Source organism: Lonchura striata, chromosome Z (assembly GCF_046129695.1).
Source record: "Lonchura striata isolate bLonStr1 chromosome Z, bLonStr1.mat, whole genome shotgun sequence".
In the NCBI taxonomy this organism is placed as follows: Eukaryota; Metazoa; Chordata; class Aves; order Passeriformes; family Estrildidae; genus Lonchura; species Lonchura striata.
Window position 1 is genome coordinate 45287773 of NC_134642.1, and position 15627 is coordinate 45303399.

Sequence of the window (15627 nt, forward strand, 5' to 3'; positions counted from 1 at the left end):
AACAGGAGGGGCAGGCTCTGATCTCTGCTCTGCTGTGACAGGGACAGGAGCCCAGGAAACAGCCTGAAGCTGTGCCAGGGAGTTTGTGCTGGATATCAGGAAAGGTTCTTCACTCAGAGGGTGTTTTGGCACTGGAACAGCATCCCCAGGGAATGGGCACAGCACCAATCCCAACAGAGTTCCAGCAGCATTTGGACAATGCTCTCAGGGACAGGGTGGGACTGTTGGGGATGGTCCTGTGCAGGACCAGGAATTGGACTCAGAGATCCTTGTGGGTTCCTTCCAACTCAGAATACTTTTTCATTCTGTTATTCTGTGAATAGTAGGAGGTGAATACAGCTTTTATTTTCAATAATTTAATGAGTTCTATGAACTGCATTAATGCTCACAGTAACTTCAAGCTGTTAGAGACACCAACAATTATGAAGTACATTAGGAGAAAAAAAAAATTTCAATATTTTAAAAATGCAATCTGAGAAAGATTTCATCTGTGTTCAGTTTCTGCAAGTTTAATGACTCAAGGTCAGAAAGCATGAGAAAAGCAAAATTATTAAAATTAAACAAAAATTTTGCTATGAAACAAATGAGAAATATGAGCTATGCACTAATTTAGGCTATGGGCTAGAAAATATTTTTAGACATCATATGAGGGATCTTCTGGAACAAGATTCAAACATGGAAAATGGAAAAATCTCTTTAATTTTAAAGAGTTTTTAAAGTGAAAGGATTGAATTAGTGAAATGTTAGATTTTTTTAGATATTTCTCCTCTCTATTATCAGTTCCAGGTAGGGAAAATGTTAGTTTAATGTATGACATTTTAATAAGAATAGCATCTATAATCAGATACACAACTAATATCCATAGTTCCAGAAATGAAGCTTTGGTTTCCTAAAATATTACATGCTTTAGATCTCAAAAACTTTATAAAACTTTTTACTTTCCAGGAAGAAGCTTTCATATGGAAAACATTGTTTAATAAAAGATAATAATAATAATAATAATAATAATAATAATAATAATAATAACCATCATCATCATCATCATCATCATCATCATCATCATCATCATTCAAATGGCCCTAGATTTATGATTTTCTTGGGATGGGAGGGTTAGAGGAAGAACCTGAGGGAGTTTCATATGCAATTAATGAAGTCACAGCCAGCCCATCTACATCCTTTATGGTTTGGAACAAAATATGTTGCATTTCTGAGTTTGTTTTCCTACAATTTCCTAAGAACACTTGTCTCTATCAGCTAGGTGACAGTTTTCCAAAGGACTATGTGATTGGAATGTGTAAGATATTTCCTTTGGTTTTATTGGCATTTATTTTATCTACACATGCTGCATATAGATTACAGTATGTTTTAGAACAGGTAACTGATAGATTTAGTCTCCTGAACAAAACAAAGGGAGTGGTGGGGTCAGAGGAGCATTTATTTGGGTCAAAAAGATGTGTAAAATAAAGAGTCTAATGCAGGGTATTTTTTATTGTACTTTATGAAATTTGAAGGGAAGGTACCTAGAGATCAAGGGAAAATTTTCTAGCAGTAAGGTATTTTTGTAGATTGATTATGAATATTTGTATGATTGCCCCATGACACAGTAAATGGTAAAGTGTATAGCAAAATCAAAAACTTTGATTTTTTTTTAAACTGGTTGCAGTAAACTCAAAGATCTCACCCCACAAAAATGGGGTAAGATCTTCATAATGCCAGAGCATTTGAGGATTTCTAAGCAGAAGTTTTAATATCTTTTACTCTGTTCTTCCCAAACACCACTACAGACTAGACTCACTGACAGTAGATCAGTTTCAAGACACCTTTGTTGTGGCCCAATACACACATTTTTTACATTGTCATACCCTTTAAGGAATTGACCATAAGCTTTACCACTTGTTTCAGGAGTGAAAGCCTCAAGATCTGTGAGCTGCAATTATTATTTTTTTAGGTATTACAATGTATTATTTACTGAGCATTAGCTCTGAAATGAAGGTAAGCGGAATTTTATTTCTATGTTAAGCACATTCTGGTGTATTAGGGAAATACAGAATATTTTTGTAACATAATGTCCTGCATAGGCTGGGATGCTGCTACAGCATTGAAATTTTATACCTTTTTTTTTTTTTTTTTAATTGGTGGGTGTTTCTTTTCATCTATAGAAGCTGAAATCCACTGAAAAGAATATCTGGCATTGGAAAGGAATAGTCTTAAAATCAAAAGTCTTTTAAATTTAATTTGTATTATTAGAATGAAAATGAAATACACAAAAATCCATGCAAATTTTAAACAGAAAATCAAGTTACTAGGGCAGTTGGAGCAGAAAGAGGGAGCTCTTTCTTATCCACTGTAACCCTTATCACTATAAAATAAGAGTAGACTGTAACCAAAATACATTAAGGTGCAGCTAGTGGTAACAGAGAAAGGCAGATGCTTTCTTTGGAAAATAGTCAGTTTTTAATTACTCCTCTTGCATCAGAATTAAACAAAGGACTCAATGTAGAAACCTGTATGCTGAGACAACATGTTCCCTAAGAGTAAAACTAAAGAATTAGAAAGAAGGTGAGTGGAAAAAACAGTAGAAAAACATATTTTATATTGGATGATCTTGAATGAATACATAAAAAAAAAAAAAAAATCCAGAGTAGTTCTCACCCTGGTCTTTCCTAGAATCATTTGATGTAAAGAAAAGAATTTTCATTATTTTCCTTTAAGGTGTCATTATTATAAAAATGACAAATACTAGGCAGTAGCTACAGTTTTCCAGCATGGACTGAAGGATGATCAGAGAAAATGTGCAAAAAAAATTCATCCTAGACATGAGAAACTTGTAGGAAAATGCCATTCAGGAAAAGTGCTCTTGTGGCAGAAAAGTTCCATGTCTTCTGAGTCAGCACAGTCTAGTGAAAAATGACTTTACTGAAGACTCTAACTACCGTTTATATCTACACCCAGACTCAGTTCCATGTCGGAAGGCAAAACACCCTGCATTGTAAAATTTGTGTTAAAAATTCCATTTAGTGGTTAAGGAAATAAGGAAGAAGGTAAGAGTCGCATTTATTGCCCACATAAGAAACATCATCATAATATGATACAAATTAATGAGAATGATAAGGAAGATTGCTACCACTTACAAACCATTTCCTCCATAGTGTATCCCTCATCCCTTCCCAGAAATTCTACCACAAAAATACCGAACATTCCCTACCCTGCTTAGCTTATGTGACTTGACAAGATGCCTTAATAAACAGAAATTACTGCTGGTAAATGCTACCATTAGTGCATTTTCCTGCTGTGTTTCTTCCATCAGAAAGAAAACTTAATGTGTCTTCTACTGTTCTTCAGTTAGCAAACCCAATGGCAACTTAAGCCTTCCATTAGTGAGCAATCCAAAATATAATGACTTAAATAGGTTTTAAAGCAAGATCCAGGATAATGGGATTTTTAAAGCTGAGTACATTAAATAAAGCTAGAAAGACTAAATTTTCACATATTATTTCAGAGAAGAATAGAACTGATCTTGAACCATTGCAGATAGACACATTTCAATTAAAGTAAATGGAGAAATCTCATTATTAAAAAGGGAATACAGCAAACAAGAGAAATATAGGGTCGTTCTTCATACAGTGGGGCTCTGGCTTGCTGCTACTCAGCCTCAGCTTCACTGAGAAAAACACTTTCAATGCCAGTGCCCCCATGAAAATGTGATCCCTACCTGGAATGCTGTGAAGTGGAATCTAGAATAGAGCAAAGCAGGCCCAAGCTTGATAACAGGGAAAAAAACTTTATTAAACTACCACTACAAAAGAAAAGAGAAAACTAAAGAAGGGAAAAAAAAAAACACACAAAGATCCAAATGAAAACCTTGCAAAACATTCCTCCCCCCCCACCACCCAACTCCAACAAACCACAGTGAGACACAATCTGGACCCCAATCAGGTTTCCACCCTCCAAACAACCGATACTCAGTCCATCGAGGGAACAGAGTCTCTCCTGTGCCACAGACCCCCCAAGAAACACAGCTCCACATCCTGTGTTTCCATGTCACACATGGCACCGCCCGGAGAAAAAGTTTGCCATGGTGACCCTTCTCCTTTCCATGCACAGTGCTCTCACCACCAATGCATGGATGGTCACTGCCTTTAGGATTTTTCCTTTCAAGGATGCCCTTTTCTCTGTTCACTCCACTTTTGTCTTTTTCTCAGCTGAAGCAGGTCTCTTGACTCACTGGCATCCTCCCAAAACACAGTCCCTCTTGACGGAGAAGATTTGGTTCGGTTTGTGGCTAACACGGAAAAGTCCAGCCAAAAGCCACTCCTTGTCCCCCTCCCATCCAGAATTCCTCCTTCCAACATCCCATCCCAGGGTCCAAGGTGTCCCTCTTCCTCTCTTTCAAACTGAGGAGGGGAAAAGAAAATTCACAAAGCTTTCATTTCTCGAGGAAAGGGTTAAAAGTCCGAACTCGATGCCCGGACATCCAGCAACTCCCACGCACTGGGCACCTTGCAGCAGCTCCCCCCGCTCCTCCTTCCTTGCGGCTTTCTCTCTCCCTCTCGGGAGAGGAACTCTGGGGGAGGAAATGGAGACATCCCAGATTTCTTCCACCCTTCCATCTGCAGGGGCCAGCTCAGTTCCAGTCCTTTCACCACCCTTCGGGCTTTCGGCCTACCTTTCTCAGGCCATGGGCTTCCCCTCCCCCACCCAACTCGTGGCTGGGCGGGGGAAGGTCTGCACTGCACGCTGACCGGAGCCAAAGAGAGCGAGTTCCCCTGGGAATTCTGCTTTCAACCCCTCTGTGTTCTCAGAGGCGTGTCTACTTTCAATTGGTCAATATCTAAATTGACCTCTTCCTTCCGGAAAAAATTATCTTTCCGTGTCAAACCACGACAGAAAGATAAAGTCATTTTATTAAATGGGAAAAAAAAAAAAACACCACCCTCTCAGCAACCATATTTATTTCTCTCCCATTCTTTTTTTAACTGTTGACATTTCCCTGTAATGATAACTTGAGATGCTCAGGCTTGGTTTGCTGCTGTTTCAGGTAGTGGCAAATTGAAGTTGTTTGCAGGTTTCCTAACATAAACTAGTGGTTAGTTCCTGTGCTACCTTCCACATGAAATTATACCCCATACATCAAGCAGTGAGGAATTGGCAGTGACAGCAGCTGTATTTTCTTGTGAGTGGGAGAGAGTAGCTGCTGTTCTGTAATGTGGTATCAACTTTTCTGATCATCAAACCTGTGGTCTGGAAAATTGATGACACATCAAAGAGGAAGACACAACTCTTCCATTTAAGTCCTCACAGAAATCTTACTCAGGGTTAAAGCAGAGATTAGGTTTTTATTCATTCTTTTCTTTCCAGTGCCAGCTTTTCTCAATGTATCATTTATAGTAAATTGAGGATAACATCCAGATTCACAGATACTGTTGGCAGCTAATTCCCTTTGACTGAACAAGCTTTAGGTGCTTATCTACCCATGTTGATCTGAACTATAACCTTTTGTGCCTCTCTCAAACACTCAGGTTTCTTGTTGAAAGTTTATAGAACCAGGAAATTCTTTAGGCTGGAAAGGACCTCCAAGCCCAGCGACTCACCCAGTACTACCCAGGCACCAAGTGTCACATCCTCATGGCTTTTAAGTCCCTCAGAGATGAGGACTCCAATGCTGCCTTGGGTAGCCTGTGCAAATGCTTTACAAATCTTTTAGTAAAGAATTTTTTTCCCTAATACTCCACCTAACCCTTCTCTGGCACAATATCAGTCCATTTCTTCTTGTTATCTGGGAGAAGATATTGACCTTCACCTGGTTCCAACCTCCACTCAAGGCAGTTGTAGAGAGTAATGAGTGTTGTTGATGATTAAAGTTATGATCTTGTTTTCTGTTGCTGATATAACTACCATTAAAATTAAAATACTTTACTGTGAGAAACTTGGTTTAGATGAAATTCAAGATAGAAAACTGTACTAAATAAAGGAAAATTTACTGTTTTGGATCAATGGCATCAACATTTTAGAAAGTATGAAATGGATTTATTAACACTACCATTATATATTTTATAATAAATTACATATATTTACCCTTCCACTATAAATTAATATGATTTATAGATAATTTTTTATCACTTTCATAATTATATTTTCATTTCTGTTTATTAAGGTAACTTAATATGCTGGCTTTCTTTCTCAATGAAAATGTAAACAAAATCTCAAATATTGTATTTTTATCAGAAATTCTCTCATTCTTCAATATGTGACACATTTTTTTCTGTTAATAACCATAGTGGTCAAATTATATTTAAAGGAAGTAGACAAACAAAGAAGGAAGCATTTCTGAAGATGCATCTTAAGTCAGAAAACTGACTCCAGAGTATTGTTAAAATCCCAACAAATATTTCAATTTCTCAAAAACATTTGATTATTCCCAGAATGTTATCCTCTATAATTTATTTCCTACTCATATATTTCAATTTACTTTTCTCTTAGTGGTGTTATTTATCTCAGTGGAGCTAAAAACCACATCATGCACACTATATGAGTGGAAAAGTATTCCTCACTGCTGAAGTGACTTTGTACTCAAGATATTTTACTTGCCATATCTCAGATGTTTTCTCTCTCAGCTAATTAGGCAGCACTTCACAACAAAGTCAAACCTGCCACATTAACTCTTGCGCCAACATGAGTTTTTAATGCCCTTGCTACTGTACTGAAAATGTTTGTGTAAGATCAGGGAAAGGTGAGGCTCCTCAATTTATTCCCCCTGCATCCACACCTGAACACGTCCAAATTGAAAAGCCTGGTAATTATGAACTGCTTCCCAAAAAACAAATCAAACCATTGAGAAAGCCTAGAAATGAGGAAAATTAGATGTTCTGAATGGAGGAGAACTTCTGTGTTGTAATTTAGAATATGATTATGCAGGGAAAATAACTACGAAGGTAACAATATTCATAGAGTCAGAGAAAAAATTTGGCTTAAAAGGATTTCAAAGACCAACACCCTGCCATGGGCAGGGTCACTTCTCACTAGATCAGGTATCGCAAAATCACATCCAAGCTGGTCCTGGAGTTTTAGACTTGCTGTAATAGACATCCTACAGTTCTAAACAGTAGCTTTAATATTTTAAGGACATAGAAAGAAATATAATATCTTAACATCTAAATATTTCAGAGGCTGAAGTTAATCAGGAAGTGACTTTCTAGATCCAGAAAACTGCAGGTAATTTGGAGACAAACCAATGGGAAATAATGAGCTATCTCAGAGGACAATACTGACCCTTATGCTTTCTGTTACTTTCATTTTACATAGCAATCACTGAAAAACTCCTGAGGAAGTTTTATGTGATTGTGTGAATTTGGGAAGAGGTATTTTAAGATTTTGACACTGTTACCAGCTCTCTATCCTTTGATTATCACCAGCATCTTTTCTGCTTCAATTTCCAAACCTGCAAGAAAACCGAGGCAACACTAACATGGACAGGAAGCTCTGAGATTTATGGGACTGCTATGTAAAATTTGGCTGTGAATGCATTTCTTAACTGTTCACCTAAAATCAACTTAGCAAAACCATGAAATTTTTCAGAACAAACTTAACCAATCCCTCCAACATGAAATTATGTGGAGGAATGGAGGCAGGAGGCATGAGATCAACCATTTTGCATGAGACATTCAAGTTAGTGATAGAGATCAAAAGACTACAAAGAACAATGATGAAAAGGTTAAATGAGGCCTCTCATTTTCTTCCTCCTCTCTGAGTACAAACTTGGCTGGAAGTTGACATCTGCCAAAAGCACATTCACATGGCTTGACACATGTACAAGCTACATTACATGGTGATATATTGACAGCAGGCACAGTTGCCAGACATGTTTGAGGGCGAAAGGTAGCACTTCAGGCACTAAAAGAAGAGATTTATTACAGCATTAGTGTGCCACTGAAAAGGTCAGAAAGCTGCAAAGCACACACAAAAATTTGAGGGTTGATTGTAATTTCACAGAGAAAACCTACATTATCCTATTCAGTCTTGTATCCTCAGTGTGAATAAGAAATGTTAAAACTCTCAATATAAGCAACATGGAAAGACTTGAGAAGCTGTTTTTTATTTTTTTCTCTACAGCTGGAAGGAGTTGACTCATGACCCAGGAACGCTTAGGCATCAGAAAAGGCTGAGTTTTAGACTTTCATTCTTCTGGGATAAACTCAATTTTGTGTGATTTGTAAAGCACTCTCTGCTCTTGGTGTCATTTATTCTGGCATGAACAAGGTGTCTCAGGGGTTTATGGTGCAATATATATCACCTTCACTTGATGGCTGGCAGAAGCCCTATTTGGTGACCCTAAGACCTTTCCATGAAAAACCTGCAGCAGGTAAAAAAACACAAACACAAAACTGACTGAGCAAGCCAAACTGAAACAATATCCCAAATCTTCCCACTCTTCCCAAACAAATACAATGTACCTATACAAGTCATGATATTTACATTAGAAGGAAAATTCTATTCAGGATTTCTGAAATTTAATTTTAAACACAATATATTGGGGTGAGATGGATGAATAAAAAACATTTTTGAACTTTGAAATCAATCCTTAGAATCAAAATTAACTTTTTGTTCATAAAAGGCCATAAAAGAAGGATATATGTAGCCATTTCTGGATTTTCCTAATTACTGTGGAAACTTGTTCGGCAACCAAATCTCCTTAACAAAAATAATTTTCCCCCAGGGTCAGGAAATTTATTTCATCTGCCCCATCGTAAGACTAGGGTTTATGTTTTCTGAGTATTTATAGTAATTATAACACTAAAATTTTGTCTTGGTGGTGCAGAGGCATCATAACTCCTCTCCCTAAAAATCATGATTTGGCAGCTGAAAACCACAGAGGAACTTTTTAAACACCCTGACAAACTTATGACTATCTTAAACACAAAAACACCACATATCTTTAGGTTGCAACAACTGGAAAAGTTTCCTTAAATATAAAAATACATACATACATATATATATATATATATATATATATATATAAAGGTACTTAGGAGGACTTTTAGGGGCCCAATGAGTAAGATGATATTGAAGTACTCTGCATGCTAACAGTATGAGGACATTGTGCTATGCTGATTCAGAAATGACTCAGCTCAGTTACCAGAAAAGGGGAGAATCAGGTCTTTTTCAAAGTTACAGTGATATAGATGTGACAGAATGATTCATCCATCATCACTGTTTTAGTCAGCAAAGTCTTTGGCTGAATGGCAAGTATTTATAAGTGGAAAATAAAGTCATTCAATCAAAAGGAAGTAAGCAAAAATATCTGGATATTAAGCCTGGTTTTTAATACCTAACTATGAGGTCACTACATTCTATAACCTGAACACAATTTTAGTGCCAAATCAAATCCATTGAACAATCTATTTTTTGCATTTCTCTTTTCTGATTCAGAGAATATATATTCTGCAGCACTCACTGTAGAATAGAATGAATAATCTTGGTCCATTTTCTAGTGAAAATATATTTTTTCTTCTGCAGTATGTCTTTCACTAGAGGTTTTGCTTCAGTTTTACATGGCATGCATGATAGGCTTGGAACCTCTTTCTTTGAGAGATAAAAGTTGCATAAAAGTTTTGAAGGATATAAACCAAGATACTCAGAAATTACTGTGAGCTTCTCCATTGATATTAGGTGGCATTTCATGTGAGTTTTCACTTGTGCAATGCTCTTTCCACCATGTCCTTCAGCAGGTGCATTTAAATATCTTCAAAATAAACCATAATGAGTGAAATTGTGACTCTGAGTTAGTGTCAAACCTTTCAATTTAGGCTGAAATGTCTCTTTTTTCTACATATAACTCTGATTATTTGTCTTTACATTTTACAAATTAATACAATTATTACCTATAACTTTCCTTTGATGCATGTATGATTTCATGTGTCAAAATAAAGATCTTTTTATAAAGGGAGAAAGAAAGAAGCAATATTAAACACAACTTTCTGTTTGAATATTTTTTAGGAAAAAAATCAAGTCCTGATTATTTCTTAAATTGAAAAATATCTTTTCTTGCAAAGAAAGAAATTTTTATAAACTTTCAGATCTAGAGCTCATCTAACTCCTTTAGCCAAGACATAAAAAAAGAGCTGCAATTATACAGGATCTTCAAATCTGTGCTTAGGTGAAACTCAAGCAAACATAGAATATATGAGCCATGTTCAATTTATTGCCACCAGTTGCAAATTGACTGATTGACTGATTTAACTTAATTACCAAACCAGAGCAAGAGCTGTCAGTGGTATTGGGGAGATCTTTATTCTCAGCTATGTAATTTCATTCAGTAGATTTTATTTTTCTTCAGAAATTTTCTAACAATGAGAGAATTGACACAAACATATATATAGAGAGATAGATAAATACAGAGAGAGAGAGGGAGTGAGAGAGAGAGAGGAAGTGGGAGAAAGAAAGAGACTAATGAGTATTTTCTGGGAGGAAAAAAGAAGATACCTACAAAATGGTTTCACATTCCAGTTTCTCATCAGAGTGATGCAACTTGTTAGATGCCTCACCCTGTAGGAGCTAAGGAGAGTTTCATAGCACAAGTGGTTGTTCATGTAAATTTGCCTTATTTTCTGTGTGATAAATTTATCTCTTCAAAATCATTTGGAAAATTTTTCTCCTTACTCTGATATAACTTTTGAAAAATAACTTCATGTGAGGTCTTTAAATGCTTTTAAAATTGTCAAAGATATCCATAAAGCAGACACAAAAAGTCAAGAAAGCAGAAATAAAGCAAAAAGAGCAAATAATAGAAGTGAATTAAACAAAATTATAGTTACCATCAGTACATCAAAATGTGTAATTTCATAAAGCATGTTCGTTGCTACCTCTAATCATATATGCTTTTGAAGTCGAAACTGGAGCATTTACTTTACTTTAAAGGCAATGAAGCTATTTGTATGTTTAAAGACAAAATTATGCTCATGTGAATTTTCAGAATTGGGTATAATCTGCTAATTTGCAAAATTTAGCAAACCTCAGTGAATTCTTTTAGAATAATTTTGAGTTAGTAGAAAGGTGCAAGACTGAAAATCAAATCAAACCAAAAACTATTCCAGAGAAATTCAGATATTTAGATATTTAGACAGATGTTATTAAAACAATGTATTTAAAGAATAAATAGTGAAATCTGTGCAATACATTTGTGACTTTTAAAATATTTATATATGAAATTAGTAAATAAATATTTTGAGAAATAAAACTTCTGAAGAAACTAAATATGCTACAAGACTTGCATGTCATCTTGGTAATTGGTTAATATGTTGACTGACTTGAAACTTTCATTTTTTTAACTTTTATTTGCTGAAACAATATAGACAAAATATATCATGAAAGAAAACAGAACTTTGTAAAATCCCCTGAGAACTTACTGCTCAGGAAGACTGCTTTGTGATGGTCTCTGAAGTGGTACATGGAGACCAGTGATCTCTCAGGGTATTTTTTGAAGAGCTAAATCCAGTGTGGTAGAATAAAAAGATAAATTTACCTCCCACATATGTGTTTCCTTTTCACCTAGGTCAAAAACAAGTGCTTATGCAGCTGTACTGAGGATAGTTTTGCCTCCCTGGCAGTTTTAACACTCTGAACTAAACAACTCCTTGTTTTTTAACCATAGCAAAGGTCAAACATACAGAAGGTCTGACAAAACCAGAGAGATAAATAACCCAGGGAGTGGGATGACAAGGGAAGCTTTATTATTACCTTAAAGACATCTGGCTCACAGTTTACAGGGAAGACAAGTAACAAGAAGCAAACCACATGAAATGTTTATGCATGTCTGTGGAATCCAGTAATTCTTCTTTGTCTTTCTGCCTTCCCCTAATTTACTACTCTAATCAACAGACCTATTTTCTGCCCCCTTGGATACCCCCATTCCCCTGACGGGGTTGGCATAAATAACAAACAGCTCCAGCCCTTGACTTCGCCAATATGAAACACTAGATACAAAATGAGTTACTGTAAATAACACAGGGACTGGTGCCGTAAAGCTGTCACCTTTACGTCCAGGATTTTCCTTCCTAATAGACCTACACACTTCCCTGTTATCACCACAGTAATTTTCTTTTCCTAAAAAAGGTGAAGCTGCTATTAGTCAGATAAAAAATCATTTAGGGGCAGCAAGTAAAGGCACATTTCCTTAATAAACAGCAAGGTCAGCAATAACCATTAGGAATTTTGAAGTTATTTCTCTGAAAGGGAGGTTCTGATTCTGCACTCCTTGGCTTTGATGATAAAAGTCCTGAGTTTTGGGGAACTGGAAGGATCTGACCAAACTCTTTAATAAAGACTTGTAGGCCACTGAAATGCTGAAGTAATGATATTACAAGCTACAGCAGGGGATTTATTTATTTTAGGTGGGTGTATCTCTGCTGCCAGACTACCTGTTCTTTTAAATTGCAGCTTGAGTTTAATTTCCCAGCTATAAATAACAACAAAATTAAACAAACCATGTATGCAGTACAGCCCAAATATGTACAAGATAGCAGTTTGAAGCAGACATTTGGCTTAGTTAGGGGGAAATCTCAGACAATTTTTGAGGTCTGTTTGCATAAAGCAGTCAAAAGTTCCAAGACGTCATGATGTAGTGTAATATTATGAATCTATTATCTACAAATGCAAATGTTTCAATGGGTGAGTTGGTTCATCTTTATGAGTTCTTTATGACTGTTTTTTCTGTTTTGTTTTGGGGTTTTTTGGTTTTTTTTTTTAATATTTATTTTCATGAATTTCTATTCATTCTTATACTAGGGAGAGACCCTGCAAATCTAGTCTTTGCCTAGACTAGAATATACATATCAACATCTGTGTTCAGTCCTAGAGCTGAATGACTTTCAAATTTGTCTTTTGTCTTCTGGTCTCCATCTGATGTTCACTGAAGCCAGTTTAAAGTGGTCCTTGGGTCATACCCACAGTCCTAAAGAGAACACTCATTTCAGTATCTTGGGTGCAGATGTTTGATAAGGCAGATGTTTGTGCTCAAGGAACACCCCAAATGTCACAGCTGCCTGCAACTGCTAGGTTTTGAATCAGAAGAACCTGCAGCAGGTGACTTTGCCTTCAGAACAGGTGCAGCAGCTTACACACAATTTTTAGAATTTAGTGTCATGAGCCATCTGAGCACAGCAAACAATACAGCAACACCCTGAACCTCAGAGCACTGCCAAAAATGGAGAATCACCATCTGGCCCAGCACCAATGGCTGGGCCATTTCTGGGAAGAAACAATTTACAGTAAATTTCATGTCTCTCATTATAATAGACTTGTGATGAGGGTGCACTAACTTAGGGGTTATAAAAACCTTAAACAATTAATCCTGCACTGATCCTCACCTTTACCCAAACTAATTGCTTAAATGTCTATTCAAGCTTCTTCTCTGGATAAAATTTAATTCAGAATTTTGTAGTTCATTTTATTTAATGATGTCATCACATTTCCCTTGCATTTCAACAACGGTCTCTTGTGATTAGTTTCATGCCTTGAAGAAGTCACAAAGGAACTGCATCCTAGACACCAGTAAGGAGCTGAATTTCCACTGCTTACATAGAAATTAATGTTATCTCACAGTTCTTCCGAAGAGCTTTTTCCCCCAGTTTTACCAGTATAATGCTCAGGCACATAAAACACCCAGCTAGACAAAAGAGGATGACTATAAGTGGGAGACAACTCTTATTTCTTACCCCTTACCACAAATCCATGCTTCCTAAAAGTTGTTGTGGAACTTTGGGTGACAACAGCTTGAGTTTCACCCAGAATCAAATGAAAAATACTCCACTTATTTTAACTGCTTTAAAAATAACTATTGCTAAAATAAGTGTATGAGATGAACATTGCATAGAAGTAACTCAGAGAAGGAATGTTGTTTATTTTTTATCTATGTATTTTTTAACATTTGAGAAACATAGACAAAGCTTAGCATTCCATTAATTATCTGAAGTTTTTGCTTAGCATAAATCTTGTGGTTGAATTTACACTGTGTGCAATGATGAATACTGAATAAGCAGCAAGTGGCATCATCCAACAATAAATCATGGTTTTACCTGCCCAATTTTGCATTTCATACAGAAATATTAAACATAGGGTGAGAAATGTTGCTTATATACACAGTCATGCACAAAGTTGTTCGTAGAGACACACATGAACATGTAAATATAAACACACACACATGTACATTTATAGTCCAAGCTGCAGACCATTTATTTCTGCACATTTATTCCATAATGCCCCATTTGAGCCTCTATCTGTCAAGATCATTTAACATGTGATATTCAGGTTGGATCAAATGGACACAATGAAAATCTATTAATGCACAACTTAAAAAACAAACTTGTCTTTGTTTAGTGAGACTACTGCTACAAAAATCTATACTGTATGCTTAAAATTAATATTAAAGTACATTTATTGAGGCACCACAGGTAAATAAACACATCTTCCTTTATGATTCTCTAGAACATACAAATTGTACAATGAATGCAGCCAGAAGTCCATTACAATTTGTGTGACACAATCTTTTTTTGTTAAGAAGGCAGCATGTATATCACATTCAATCAGTTTAATTTACTTATTATATTTCCTGATAAAAGGGATTCAGGAAAAATATTAGGAAAAAGTCAAAGTTTATGAAATTACATTTCAAGTTAAATCTAGTAGAAAAGTGCTATTTTTCTTTCCTGATTAACTGGGAAATTGTAAAATTAACATTTGAGCTTCTGGCTATTTTTATATTGGAAATATGTTGATTACTGTATAGCATAATATATAATCTGAGAATATAGTGAATTAGATCAAATTAAAGATTCTTGTATTTGGAATATTTACAGACTTTTGGGAAAAATATATTAATTAACCCTGAAATTTCACCTAATACACAAAGATGTAAATCTGATATTCAAATACCATCTGCTGACATGAAATATCCTCTACATAGTCCAGACTGCCATTTTTTCATATTCATACAAGAGGTTCTCTGAAGTCTTACTTCATGAGTCTTTTGTGGAACTAATTAAAAAGGTTTCGAGACAACTACACTTCATATTTAAAGTAGGCATATTTTTAGTACTTTACAGGCTTTGAATAGTGACGTACCACTTTTATTTCAACCCCAGGCACAGTGCAGGTAAGTTGTCTGTAATTCTGTGTTGTTTTAATGGTGACACCAATATAGCTGTACATGTCAGCATCCAAAGAATAAAGGAATTTTTTTAAATCTGAAATTACAGCATTTGCCAGGGTGGCCTGTTACTAGTTAATAATAAAAATCTCTAAGTCAATATGATATTTCTTTGAGTGATGTTTCATGGCAGCAATCACTATAAACAGTGGCAGTTGTGATTTTACAGCTTGTGCATCATTAAGTTTCATAGAATCAAAGCATCGTATAATGGTTTTGACTGGAAGGGACCTTAAAGCTCAACGAGTTCCACATCCTGCCACTGCCTTCCTCTGTCCCAGGTTGCTCCAAGCCCTGTTTAACCTGGCCTCGGATACCTCCAGGGATGGCACAGCCAGAGCTTCTCTGGGCATCCTGTGCAAGTGTACCAGCATACTTATAATAAAAGAATTATTTGAAAGTACTGCTCTGAATTAACTCTTTCTGAT

At 35.9% G+C, this 15627-nt stretch overlaps 1 protein-coding gene and 1 long non-coding RNA gene across 4 annotated transcripts in view; both read right to left on the minus strand.

The window, feature by feature from the left end:
- Window positions 1-15627, minus strand: part of RIT2 (Ras like without CAAX 2) — a 213165-nt gene that overhangs the window by 161044 nt on the left and 36494 nt on the right. The window lies entirely within an intron of this gene.
- On the minus strand, window positions 3771-4744 carry LOC144248198 (uncharacterized). Its single transcript, XR_013341591.1, has 2 exons — window positions 4667-4744; window positions 3771-4165 (listed from the first exon to the last, which is right to left on the minus strand). It is a non-coding gene; the product is annotated as an uncharacterized LOC144248198 (long non-coding RNA).